This window comes from Rhinatrema bivittatum, chromosome 1 (genome assembly GCF_901001135.1).
Source record: "Rhinatrema bivittatum chromosome 1, aRhiBiv1.1, whole genome shotgun sequence".
Taxonomy (NCBI): Eukaryota; Metazoa; Chordata; class Amphibia; order Gymnophiona; family Rhinatrematidae; genus Rhinatrema; species Rhinatrema bivittatum.
In genome coordinates, this window is record NC_042615.1 from 548,186,076 (window position 1) to 548,200,670 (window position 14,595).

Below are 14,595 nucleotides of genomic sequence, written 5' to 3' on the forward strand. Positions count from 1 at the left end.
GATCTAAAATCGCTTTGGGGCAATAAATAATGTAGATGTCTCAGAGCAGAGCTTATAAAAACCATTACATAAGAGCAAATATAAGCCACAGCAATATAAGCCACACAATTATTTAAACGAGAATTATGGGAAATCCACTTGGCTTCTGTTTTTTTTTAACGTTTAATTTTAATTGATGAAATCCAGCTTTTCATTTGAACTAAAACAAAGGTATACTTGAGCTATTGTAGATAGTTCAGTATGAACTGAAAAAAATAGTTGGATGTCATCTGCATATATTTTAAAAGAGAATATTGCTCTAAAATCAGAGATAAGGGACAAAGATAAATGATCCTCTGACTCCAATATGAGTTGGATACCAATTATATGCTAATCAACAGGTTCGACACTACAGGATCTAGCTCATAAGAATTCGGAGAGTCTTTGATATATCTCTGATTTCGAGAAACCAGTGTGGCACACTCTTACTTCTATAGAATGCTTTTCCAGTGGGAACCCCACATTCAGTATACTAGCATCTTGAGGGGGAACAAGAGTTAAATCTTAGATATTTCTTCAACCAACTATGCAAGACTTTTTTTTTTCCCAAGAATTAGAACTATCCTCTTTAACATTGGATTGAAGGAAACCCAGTTCAAGTTTTTGATGAGCCTATACTTCTTGGAACTGTGCTTGTGCAATGTAATTTTGTTAGATGCCCTAAATGTCATTTGGAAAGAGCTACTTTGGGTCATCAATTTTGGTCATGCCCACATACATTGCATTCAGAAAGCTTTCAGACCTTCACTTTTTCCACATTTTATGTTACAGCCTTATTCTAAAATGGAAAATATGCATTTTTCCCTCCTCAATGTACACACAATACCCCATGATGTCAAAGTCAGGTTTGTAAAAATGTGTTCAAATTAATAAAAAAAACAAAAAAAAAAAACCTGAAATATTACATAAGTATTCAGATTCTTTGCTATGACACTCAAAAGTTGAGCTCAGGTACATCCTGTTTCCATTGGTCATTCTTGAGATAGACTCCAATCAGATTGGAGAAATAAGACCTAGATTCATCATTTTGCTATAAATTTCATGAGAATAGCTCCTGCGATCAAAAAAAAAAAAGGCATGGTTAGGGAAACTTTCCAGAGACTGCAACACTTGCTGTTTTATCACAATGCGTGTTAAATTTATTGCACTTATGATATTTTCACATTGTGTGCTGAGAACTGCTTAGACAGGCTTTTATCACATTTTGGCCTGCTACTGGTGAGAGAGACTCTTTATAAGGCTCTCATATAAGTAAAATATTTATACCACTGTAATAGGGGAAACTAGTAACTCAGGGTGAGGTTTTGGGGGCAGTTTTACATGCACAGACAGAGGTTTGAACAGCACAGTAGACAACAGTGAAGCTTTGATGTCATTTGGAGTAATGACAGGTACGCAAAGATGAGACTTGTACAATGTACTCTCGACCTAGCTTGATAGCAGCTAGGTTGAGAGTGACTCACAGGAAAGGGTCGGATAGGTTGGCACGAATACCGGAATGCAGCGTATCAGTGATAGCATTTTGTGAAATGCAGTGAATGCAGCCAATTGCGCTGTCATTCAGTGCTCTGTGACAATTTTCCTGATGACCCAGCACTATATATACTTAAGCACGTGGCGTGCCAGCCACTGTCTTTGCAGGGGTGGTCTGGGGAGGTGGTCTCTGTGGAAGCAGGCTGCACTCAGAGCTAGTCTGAGTTCAGAAATCTCTATTGAATTGCTAGTTAGTAGGGAAAAAAAGCTATTTATTCTTTATTTGGTTGCAGTGCCTGTGCCAGCTAGCCCTGTTTGTTTTTTAAGCAGTTTATTTAGGTGATCTGAGACGGTCTCTCTGTGCCAGGGAGAGAAGCTGCTAGCAGTGCCATTTTGTTTCATTCACCCTCTGGGCTAGGCTGCAAGCAAGCACCATTTGGGTGTTGTGACTGGGAGAGATATATTCAATTTTGCTAGAATCTCCATTGGAAAATATATTTCATCGATTTTCCTGCTGTGCCAACAATTCCAGCTTTTTAAAACTGAGTTTAATTCAACTCACTCAGTCTCTCTGTGCACTGGGCTTCAGTGGGTTGGCAGTTTAGCAGACTGAACTTTATTATTGGGATACTCTGTGCAGTGAAATCCCCAGTCTGCCTCTTTTGTGCTTACAAGCAAGCTGCGTGTGTGTGCACACCACACACGTTACATTAGTGCATAGCAAGGCACTGTGACAGTGGGCAGCCAGTAGGCACTAGGCAGTGACATTAAATCCATAATGTCAGGGAAAGCTAGATGTAGTCGAGTGATTGGGACTGGCAGAGGAGGCACTAGTGCCACTCCCCCATTAAAGTTAAAAAGGCACCTGTCGCAATATAAACTCTTTGGAGGGGCAGGCAGTTCCATCCAGAAAAAAATATCTGACCATGAGGCATTGCCATCGCCACCACCTGTTTCTGATCCTGTAGTTTTGGAGGTGAGGGAAAAAGAGGCTGAGTCATGCCAGACAAATGTCGACACCCAGAAGCAGCAGGGGGACAGAAGTCTCGACTAACACTTAGCGTTGACAATATAGCACAGTCATTGTTTGCTTCTGATTCAGATGAAGAATCATCTTGCGTGGGATTCTCATCAGAAACGGAAGAAGTAATAGCTGACGAAGCTTTAGGAGGATCTGTTAGTCCTGTCTTAGCCGCCACTTCAGTGCAGCAGGGGAGAGATGAAACTGAGGAGGAGGAAGAGCAGTCAGCGCAGGCACAGAGGGTGACTGAGGCCCCTGGCATTGCTTCTCAGGGTGCACCCACTAATTCAGCTCCAGTGCCACCATCTACCCGCAAGGCTTTAGAGAAGGGAGGATCACGAAAGACATCTGCGATCTGGAGCAACTTTAAAGTGACGGATGACCAGCATTTTGCTCGGTGTAATTACTGTGACAGGGATATTAGCAGAGGCAAGCAAATGGGACATCTATCCAATTTTGGCATGATTCATGTCCCTAGGTGGGATTGACTCTGTCCTCGGCTGCTGTGCCTGTTTGTCCAGGCCTTATGTCCAGTCCTAATGGCTGAACCCTTGTTGCAAAGGGAAACCTCAGTCTCTGGCAGTTCAAACTAGTAATCATTCACAGCATGGATCCTCAAATAAAACAAACAGTTTTCTTTAGTTTCAGGGCAGAGAAGAGAACTTCCTCAGTCTTGCTTATGAAGTCATGATCTGTTTGCAAATGCTTAAATCCTAACAATTTGTACCATTATACAATCTATGGGCCAACCTATTCCAGGGAGCCCTTTCCTGCTCAAAGGAACGGGAACGCTCCCATTGTTGCAGCCTATCTCTTACCACCTGTTGACCCATATTAACAACAAGAAAAGACCTCCAAGGTACTTAGACTGTAGCAAACATAACACAGTGAGACCATGCTCACAGTGAGACCCTGCTCCAGGTCGCCATGCTCTGAAGGCTCGTGCTCCACTCTAGGAGCCAACCCATTCCGGGGAGCCCTTCCCGGCTCAAAGGAAAAGGAACTCTCCCCAGGTGTAGCCAGCCTGTATCTACCCTCTGACCCATGTTGAACCGCTGTTTACATGGTAACCTCCTCCGCCTCGGCCTTGAAAATTCTCTTTTGTATATCTGCTAACTCTACCAGATTTTAAAAGACCAGCAAGAGCTCACTAGTCGCCAACGGAAACACCCCACTCTAGGGGTGAACCCATTCTAGGGAACCCTTTCCTGCACAAAGAAAAGGGAACGCTCCCTGGGTGTAGCCAGCCTGAATCTACCCTCTGCCTCTGTGCCTTGCTGCCTTAACACCAGATGACTCACTCAACCTTGTGGTGGTCTGGCCACTATCATGGTTGCTCAGTGTGTTGATGCTAGTCTTTCTGCTTGCTATGTTCCTCCTTCATCATGCTGTAGGATGTCTATGCCACTTGTCTTGCCCCTTTGCATGTTGTGCTGCCTTCGAGGGTTCATGCATCTCTTATCGGTGCTCTCTTTTGAAGCTGTGGTGTGTTTTTGACACTCTCGCTGCTGCTTTGTGCCTCTATTAAAGCACTCTTCTTGCCACTCCTGGTACCCTTTGCCCCTTTAAAGTACCTTAGGCTATTCATGCCACTTTGGTGCCACTTTGCCACAGTCTAAGTACCTTGGAGCTGTTTTGTTGTTCTAATGATTGCTCCGCAGAAGTTTCATCAAAATTGATGATAAAACCCCAATTCTGCAGCCAAAAATAGGCTGCAAATTGGAACCGGAAAACAAATGCACGTATCAACGTATCTGGATGCCATTGAACGAATGCAACGTATCTGGGCCCTGACGAATATGTATCCCGAATCCAACGAATACTTTCTGGCTGCACATCCCTAGTCTACTGTGCTGTTCATACCTCTGTCTGCATGTAAAACTGCCCCCAAAAACCTAGGCCGCCACCACAAATCTTACCTCAAGTTCAGAATGGCCCCTCTTAAAGTGGTATAGAAAGTTGACTAATATATGTGGGTCTCCAGAAGCGCGCTCGCTCTGTCCCCCTCTCCCCGCCCGAAACAGGATTTGCAATTATTTATCGCAAATCCCGTTTTGGGCATAACTCCAGGGAAAAAAAGTGTAGTTATTTCCAGCATTAACTCGTGCGATAGCAGGCATTACGATATCACACTCAACGTTAAGCACCCCTCATTTTCATAAGCTTCACCCAAACTCCTCCCTATTACCTATATTTTTAAAATTTGCATACACATCTCGCGATAACACAATTTGATGTTGGAAATTCAATTGAGTGGACATGATTTGGAAAGGTTCACACCTGTCTATATAAGGTCCCACAGTTGACAGAGCAAAATCAAATCCATGAAGTCAAAGGAATTGTCTGTAGGTCTCTGGGATGGGATCGTATCAAGGCATAGATCTGGGGAAAGGTACAAAATAATTGCTGCTGCAGCATTGAAGATCCTGAAGAACACAGTGGCCTCCATCATTCTTAAATGGAAGAAGTTCAGAACCACCAGGACTCTTCCTACAGCTGTCTGCCTGCTCAATTTGAGCAATCAGAGGAGAAGGACCTTGGTCAGGGAGATAACAAAGAACCCGATGGTAATTCTGATAGAGCTCCAGAGTTCCTCTGTGGAGATGGGATAACCATCTCTTCGGCACGCCAACAATCAGGCCCTTATGGTAGAGGGACCAGATGGAAGTCATTCCTCAGTAAAAAGCACATGACACCCCACTTGGAGTTTGCCAAAAGGTATGTACAGGACTCTCAGAGCATGAGGGAAAAAAAGGATTTTCCCATGAATAAGCAGGCTAAATTAGCCTTGTTGTCCGGGAACATCCTCTAGAATGATGGAGCTCCTCTGTGTGCCAGCCTACGTGTCTTCCCCCTGTGGTTCCCAGTTTGCCTCAGTCTAGCTTTCTCTGTGGTGCAGGTTGCACGTGGAGCTCCTCAGTAAGTGTTGCCAGTGTTAAGAAAAGAATATACTTGTAGCTTGTTTGCTGTGGATACAGCAGGGCAGCAGTTCCTAGACTGCCTGGCTTTAAATTCTGCCAGTGCGGCAAGATTGTCAGCAACAGATGGCCATGTGCTCTGCTTACCTCTGTTTGGGACCAGACCATGAACCATCCAACTGCAGGGACTGCGGCCTCATGTCCCCGAGGACAAGGAAGCAGAGGCTGGTGGAGAGAGGCAGCCTCTGCCTCGTATGCTCCAGAACCAGCTCATGGATCTACACGATCCTCCCCGGGGCCCAGTCGGGAACCCCTGAAGGTGAGAGGGAAGAGGGCTGCCTCGGTAGGGGCCCCGCTAAAGCGTGCCCAGGCCGCATCGATGCACAGAGCGTCCGAAGATCCGTGAGAAGTCAGACTCGGGAACGGGTCCGGCGACGTAATGTAACCCATATGGGTTACATTTAAAAAAATAATTAAATTCCCTGGATCTCAGGCTGGGAGGTTGGTGCAGGGGGAAAGGTGAGAAAGAGTCCTGGCGCGTGACCAGGGAAAGCAAAGGAGGGAAAAGAAATTTTAAAAAAGAAAAGTTCTAAAAAGGGGGAATAAAAGGGTCAAGTTTAGGGGTGTCTGAATGAAGGTTCTGTGTGCATGTGGCTGTCGCAGGGTCACTGAGCTTGGGACGGCTGCTGTCAGCATTCCAAGTGTGACAATTTAAACAGGGAGTTGGTGGGCAGCCTTGAGAGAGAGAGAGAGGTCGTGTATGGGAAGATCCTTTCTGTCAAAGGCATTTTTGTGAGTTTTTTTTTTTTTTATGACAGTTTGAGAATGTGGGGATGTGAGAGTTTTAGTTAACTTAGCCCCGCGGGAGTTTGGCTCTAGCGTGTGGATGTGATAGGGACTCCTTTTCTTTAAAAAAAAAAAAAAAAAAAAATACATTTTATTGAAGTTTGTTAGTTTTTAAACTGACAGCGGTCTAGTTAATGTAACGTGACTTCCTCTCTGAAGCCGGTTGAACTTAAACCTGGCTGATAGGAAGACAGAGCCACTGTTAAGCTGCTGTTTACCGCCTGAATTTAAAGGAGCCCTTTAGGAGTCTGAGCATCCTATATTGATTTCAAGGGAATTTCTTAAGCTTTAAGAAATATTGTAAAAGCTGAGGCACAGGTTAAAAATTGGCCAGTTCTGAGCGGTAGACCGAGGGCCATATTTATTGCCTAAGTGCCTATAACTAAAGCTTTGAATTATTACCTTCCAAAGAGGTTCAGTATATGTGCCCAAGTAAACTATGCTGATGCATAAAGACCCCCGATAATCTATTTACACTTTTTAGAGACTGTCTGGTTAAGGGTTTAGTAAGAGGGCTTATTCATTTATTTGTATTAGTTAGGTAGGGTTTAAGTAAAAAAAAAAAATAAAAAATAGAGCAGATAGTTTTTTTTTTAATTAGTTTTTTTTTTTTTAGATAGGTAGTAGGTGCCTGAGGAAGACCTGCAGTGGAGAAAACTGGAGTCTTTTTGAAAAGAAGAAGAAGCGAAATCTGAAAGAAAGGGCCCCACTGGTGTTCAATTGGTGAGCTCACTAAAACAGACAAAATAATTTTTGTAGGAAAAGGAGAACAGACCAGAAAGAGTGTTAGAGGTTATGTAGAAAGACTGAGAAATTTATGAAAGGAAAGAAATATTTTAAAAAAAAAACTAAAAAAAAGAGATGGAACAAGAAAAAAATTTACTTACCTGATGTTTTCATCGAATCTACAAGGAATTTAAAGAACCTATTTTTAGAAACAAAATTATAATAAAAAGGAAGGATACATAAGTTAAAGGATAGAGAAAGTGAATTTTGTATTTATATTTATCTGACATGTTGACTGGACTTGGGATATTTTCAGAATGTTATGTAACAAACAAAAAAAAAAAAAGATGAAGTTATTTGCTCTAATTCTACCAGTTCAAGTCAGAGTGTTTTCTCCCTAGTGTACGTTTACTTAGTGATCAAAAAGAAGTGTGAAGTGTAAAATTTCAACTTTTTGTTTCTAATTTCTTTATTCTTGTAAACCTTTAGCCCCACTGCTAACAAACACCCCTTATATTAGAAGGCCAGGTTAGCGACTACTCTAGCAGGGACTTGAGGTTTGAGTATTCCCAGGGGGCGGGGCTTACAGTAAGTACGTCGACGTAGCCGCCAGACACTATGCTAGACGTCATGCCGATGCACATGCGTCTAAGAGGAAGAAACACAATGCAGCTTTGGGGGGTCGGAGAGCCTTGACTGACACACAGAATCTACGCCATAGACCATGCATCCAGGAATGGTTCATCAAAGGCCCTAAAGCCTATAGTCCATAGACTCCCACATGCCTCACCAACAGAAGAGGGACTCATTTGACGGCGACACAGCCACCAGTGATATAGGGAGACTCTGTGCCGGACCTAGAGCTTGGCTCCTCAGATGTGCAACCGGTATCCGTGCATGGATCATCAGAGTCATCTCACTTATCATGGATCTTCTCGGACCTGTCGGCAAGCGGGAGGGGTCATACCTCGAAGAGACACAAGCCAGGCCCCAGGGTGGAGCGCACAACAGCCTGACCCAGAGGTCCAGACTCCGATATTCTGCTAGCGGCAGTGACCCTCAGAGGAAGGGGTCAACAACCAGAGCCACAGGGGATGCTAGCCTCCCAGGCTATGATACATATCTCAAATCCTAGCCCAGTTCTTGTCCTTGGTGGAAGAAAATGGGATAATAAAATGTTTTTTCATGATTTTCAATTAGAATAAAAAGTTAATAATGGAGGTTTTTTAAGACCTGTGATTGATCTACCTATTTATATACTTACATGTTCCATAGAGAAGTTGCATATAGCTTCTGAGGTCTCTTTCCTCCTTTGGCCAATTATTCTTTAATACCTGTTGGTATAATTGAACTTTTGGTTTCAGTAATTTGTGTAAGCTTTTTGTGATTTTTTTTTTTTTTTTTTGTCCTTTTGTCTTGTGCTTTCATTACCTGTCAGTTTTTTTGAGCTGCTAAGATCCAGCAGCATCAGTCTTACATGGCCCATTATCTTTATGAATGTCTTCAATCTCTGAAACTACACATAGGGACCTTGGCCCCAGGAGAAAATCCACCGCCACAGCTGCATGAGATGGAAGAAGGGCTGTACCACTTGCTCGGTTTCATCTATGAAGCTTTTGATACCTCAGCCAGGATCACTGTGGGAGCCATTGTGGCAAGGTGGCTGCGGGCAAGCTCAATCCAGGAAGATGTCCACGAAAAGCTTGCTGATCTTCCCTGCTTCCCAGACAATTTGTTCGGCGATAAACTGAAAGACAGTGCTGCAGCTGAAAGAGCAAAGCATGGCAGTCCAGTCCCTGAACTCCCCGAGAGACAGAGTGTCGTCGAGGAGATATTACCATACCTCCTGGAGGTTGCGCATGCACTAGAGAAGGGGGTTAGAGCATTTCCCACCTTTCATCAGCCTGCGTACCAGCCCCCAAGGAGAGCACAGCTGCCGAACCAGAATTGACAGCGCAGCACGTGCCCCCCCTTGGGGACCCGCGGACCCTAACAACCAGAAGGAACAGTCAGGGTTTTAACAATGCCCCGTTTCTCCTTGCTGCTAGTGGTAGGAGGCAGAATATCCCACTTCTCCCATTCTTGGGAGAGGATTACCACTGACTGCTGGGTGCTCCGAATTGTCAAGGAAGGATACACTTTGAATTTCAGCAACACACCAGCGCTTCCGCAGCCCTACAACCGAGAAGGAGTGGGGCACGTGACGAGAGGGTCCTGGAGGAGGAGGTGGCCAGGCTGCTTCAACAGAAATGCATCCACCTGTCACCCAGAGGCAACAGGGTGTTGCGACCGTTGCTGCCTGACATCTCCACTATGCCCACCTTACCTCTTGGCGACCTCCTCTTTGCCTATTGGAGGTTTGGCTGCCGCGGTGTCATCTTGCCGTTCTCCTCCAACATCCCCGGACCGGCTGGACGCTGCACACCACCGTGTTTCCCAGCAGCCTAACGGCACGCGTGGCACGGCCCCAACTAAAGTACCAGCAGTGGCGCGAACCTCAGGGGTCTCCCCCTGAGGTGACGTCATCCTCTCCGGATATTTAAGGTCTCAGTAATCGCGAATGAATCGAGTTAGCAAGGGCTTTCCTCCAGGTATCGGCGGATGGGATTCGCTCTCCGCATACCTTGCTACTCTGCCTCCTTGGACTTACCAGGGGTAACCACTCCTCAGGGGCCTCACTTTCCTTTTGCTTTTCAGATTGCAGTCTGGAACCGTTACTCGCTCCTCGAGGGCCCACGTTCCCGGACCTGCTACTGAATATCACTTCTGCCAGGAAGTCATCGCTGTCTACAACACCAGTGAGTTACCATAGAGCGTTCCCTGGAACCAGCTCAGTTATCCAGGATCGCTGTCCAGTATCTGAGGGCTAGGGCCAGCCAGGCACTTCCAGCTCACTACTGCCACCTCTGGTGGTTCCATATACTGTTTTAATAAAAGAACTAGTGTGTGTCTGTCTCCATACTCTGAGCCTGACCGGTGGTCCCTCTTGGGATCTTCCCCCAGGGGCGTGGTCATCTGCCACCGGCCCAAGGATCCACCCACAACTACCACGAGCACTAACTCAGGGCTTCTACTCCCCATACTTCCTCATTCCCAAGAAGTTGGGGAGCCTCTGCCCCATCTTGGACCCGAGGGTGCTGAACAGGTTCGTCTGCAGGGAACAATTCAAGATGACCATCCTTCCTTTCTTGCAGCCCAGCGACTGGATGAGTGTGCTAGATCTGAAAGACGCGTATGCCCGTGTTCCTATTTACAATGCCTGTTGTCAGTTTTTCTGCTTCCAAGTCTGGGAACAACATGTTCAATACAAGGTGCTCCCTTTTGGACTGTCCTCCTCCCCCAGGATTTTCACCAAATGCCTGGCAGTGGTGGCTGCCCACCTCAGGAGGCAGGGAGAACAGCTATTCCCCCACCTCGACAACTGGCTGGTGGTAGACCCGAGCCAGTCCACCCTAAAACGCAACCTGCAGATCACTACTGACTGTATGGGGGACTTGGGCTTACTGATGAACTACGAGAAATTGCAGCCAACACATAAGAACATAAGAAATTGTCATGCTGGGTCAGACCAAAGATCCAACAGAGGCCAAACCAGGCCACAAGAACCTGGCAAGTACCCAAACACCAAGAAGATCGCATGCTACTGATGCAATTAATAGCAGTGGCTATTCCCTAAGTAAACTTGATTAATAGCCTTTAATGGACTTCTGCAAGAACTTATCCATACCTTTTTTGAACCCAGCTACACCAACTGCACTAACCACATCCACAGGTTCTGCAGTTCATCGGAGCAATTATCAACACAAGAATTGGCAGGGCCAACCTACTGGACCCCAGGACACGCACCACAAGGACTCTGGCTACCACCCAGGAAAAAGATCTAGGCATCATAGTGGATAATACTTTGAAATCGTCGGCTCAGTAGATTTAATAGTAGATAGTGGGAGACTTTGTTGCATACTGAGGAAACATCTAAAAATATACCTGTTGCTGACCACTTTGCATCCATTTCCTGCAGTAGAAAATCAGCCAAAAAGACCAACAGGGTCTCTCTGCTATGACCACTTTGGAAACCACTCTGATGCGTTCTGAGCACATTGTTCTTATAAAAAAAAAAAAAAAAGGTTAATTTGTTTCAAAACAAGCTTTCCTAAAACCTTACCCAGAACTGGTAAGTTAGAGATTGGTTGAAAATTTGACCAAGCATCAAAAGGATGCTGTCCGTTTCAAAGCTGGGCAAACAGTAGCCTTTAAGCTATGGGGAAAAGTAGCCTCCTGACAGGAATGGTTCGCAATGCCAACATTAACATCCAATAACCAGTCCTTTCCAGCTGACAGTACCTCGGCCGGGCACAGATCAAGAGCACAGGAGGACTTTTGTAGAGCATGCAGACCATTCTCAACTTCCATAGAAGATACTGTGTAGTATCAAAAACATGCCACCTTGCCAGATTTAGTATCTCAGAGTCCGAATGAACTCTGTCTTTTGCAAAGTAGTATTTGCCGATTACTGTGTAAATAAAATTAACTGGCAGTCAGAGGTTTTGTTCACCTGTTTCAGATGGTGATTTAGTTAAAATAACTTCAAATAGACTGTTTGCAATATTTTGTTTGTTCTTTAAGTACCAGTCCCTTGTAGCATTCTCTGTAGTTTTTATTTTCTGCACCACAGATAAAACAGGAACAGACACAATACATGTAAAGATAGCGGATACATGTTGTCTAGTTTTAAGAATAATTTCAGTTCAAATAAGGGTGTCAGCAAGCCGGAAACCAAGTGTACGAGAGCACTTTCTCAAACTTCAGTGAAGATCAGGTGATCCAACTAAAGGGCGTCATTCTGCGTTGTCAGATAAGTCCCCCTGATGCAGGAAATCCCAAACGCCAGCTGACTTCGGGGTTTGGTTTTGTTTTTTCTGCTTTCCTGTTGATTTTTCTGAACGTCATGCTTTATTTTACATGCAGACTTATTTTTTATACCTTATTTTATAAAGTAAAGACTTCTTTTCTTTTGATCGAGAGGTCCGGGCTGCCACCTTTTTGAGGTGGTCTTATACTTGTTTCCTGCCTTGCTGGCACCCTTATTTGCACTGAAATTATTCTTAAACTAGAAAACACGTGCCCGCTGTCTTTACACGTGTTGTCTTTGTTTCCGTTTTATCTGTTTGTGCCTGATGTTTCTGCAGACAGGACTAATTGGGGATTTGTTTTTCTTAGAAAATAAAACTACGCCATTTGCGCTCAGCTTTGACACACGATTTTTCTTCTCTAGATTTAAACTGGGGTCAAACCATGGTACTGAGCCATTTAGCCTTTTAAGCCTTCCAGCCTTTTGGGTATTCCCACAACTGATATCATGGTAAAAGAGGAGAAGTTATTCATTGTAACACAAGAGGCACTTGAATAATTTATTCACATCTGCAAGCATCCCTTCCAATTAAGGAGGAAATTTCTCTTGAACATTTTTACTTCTGTTCAAAAGCCTCTGCAAATGTGTTTGCAGAACTGGAATTCATATGCCTGTCCAAAAGGTAAGAGATGGACTTGAAGATTGAAAATCACCGGGGAGGCCTACAGATCCCTTCCTGGGAACACTCCACTTCCATCTCAGAACAAAGGGCTGGTCTTAATTGGAGGAAACCATTATGGTGCCTGGTAGCAAGGACACACATTTAGTGTGAGACCCAATGGGCGCTCTTTACTACTTTCTAGGTGCTAAAATAGGCTTTACTACTTAATCACTTCTCAGCTTTTTTTCAAGTTTATTTGCTATAACTCTCTATTAACACTCGCCTGCAGTTACTGAAGGAGTAGCAAGTAGAGAGTGCCTACTAAACCATCAATGCCCTGTAAAGTTGGGTTACTGTGAATAAAATCAGTGATAGCTTTCTACCTCTGAGCAAAGTGTTTTAATTAACTGTGGTCTGCTTGTGACAAAACCTTGGAGGTGAGTAATGCAATTATCTGGAGATATTTGACCTGTGTCCTTTTGTTTTCTCCTGCTGAATGTGATATTTAGGCTGACTTGGGGTGGGAATTTGGGCTCTGTTCCAGGGATATTTATGCCTGTGAACAGTATTGTGCATGCTTATGAACTGGGCAGAACCCAGACCCATGTCATTCAAAACCTGTCTGGTAATGGTATACTACGGTAGCTAGATAAGTTTACTTATTTTTTTGGAGTGTCTGTACATTTTTAGTGTCTGAGCTCTCAGTATGTAAGTATCCCTCTATTCATTCTGCCACGAGACTGTTGGAACATTTTTACACTGTCCTTGGTTCACAGCCTATTTTAGGTGTGTTACTATGCTGCTGCCAGCTCTCACAACTGCTTATTTAAAAAGCTGCCAACTGTTCTCGCTTGCAAAGTAGCACGTGGATTTCTAAAGTAATTGGTTACAGTAACTTGTAATCTGACTTCTAAGTAAGGGGGATCCTGTTTTGTGAAACAGGGAAAGTGGGGGCAAGGAGTTGTTTCCTGACAGGGAAGATAACACTTCTGGGCCCTCCTGGTGTATGGATAACAGGCACTGGACATTTGGACACCAATTGCACATGCAGCATAGCAGGAGGCGCTCAAAAGAATAAACCTTCACTGTAAGTAAGCTTCGCGTGTAGTACATTCAACAGGTGATAAAACTGTACCATCCATTCAAATATCCAACGCAACTCCAAAAACTTTACTGCCAACAGAGGGGGAAATATTAGGATTAGACTTTTCTAATAACTTCTATGTCAGACTGCTTCAAAGTCCAGTTGTTTTGGTTGGGGGAGGGGTGGAGAGAGGGGTCACCACTGATAAGTGCTGTGACTCATCTGCCAGATTCTCCCCCCCCCAATACATAGAGCTCCTGGTTCATATGATCATTGCGCTGCGGGTACAGGCCAGACTCCTCTCTCCCCTCTCACTGTGTACTGGATAGGTACTTCTGGGCGCATGACCTGGGTTAATTGCATTCTCCTTCCACTTCTGACACGGCGGTGCGCTTCGTGGGATTCCCAGAGGCTTCTAAAAATTCTTCTAGTAGCAGTGAGGAGTTCTCTGCCTCATTTTTCTCCTCGAAACGAGAATTCCTCTCCCTCAGGGAGCAGAGCTCCTGCTTTCGCTTTCACCCTGCAAACTCCCCAGCCATGATCTCTCTAGGAAATTACTATATCCCTTCCTAGGAACGCTCCACTTCATCTTGGATCAAAAAGGAGAAACCATTGTATTCCTTGGTACTAAGGACACACGTTTAGTGGGGTACCCAATGAGGTCACGCCACAGTTTTCTAGGAGCTAAAGTAACCTTTCAGGCTTCTTGGCTGTAATTTCCCATCTCTGCATATCAGGAAGTTGTGGTGATTTTGCCAAGCCTGAATGTCCACAGGGCTGCCTTATGGTCTATTTATAAAAAATAAATAAATGCTTTTGACACTAAAGTTTGGGTCCAGTATAACTGAACTGAGTGTTTATAAAGCATGGTGGTAGACAATGTAAAAGAATTTAACTGTTTGTGGCATCTTTATAATACTGGCTACTTGCTTGCCATGTTTGTTTGTTTTATTTATTTAAAGGCTTTTATATACCGAA

General features: G+C 44.4%; 1 protein-coding gene across 9 annotated transcripts in view; it reads left to right on the forward strand.

Moving 5' to 3' along the window:
- GCNT1 (glucosaminyl (N-acetyl) transferase 1) overlaps nt 1–14,595 on the forward strand; it is a 211,208-nt gene that overhangs the window by 20,851 nt on the left and 175,762 nt on the right. The window contains exon 1 of one of the 9 annotated variants that reach the window (XM_029616333.1): nt 6,901–7,020. The exons of 7 other annotated variants lie outside the window; for them this stretch is intronic. The gene's annotated coding sequence lies outside the window, so the exon portion shown is untranslated. Of the gene's footprint in view, nt 1–6,900; nt 7,021–14,595 lie in introns of those variants that run through there. One more of the 9 variants, XM_029616319.1, reaches the window with a different exon arrangement.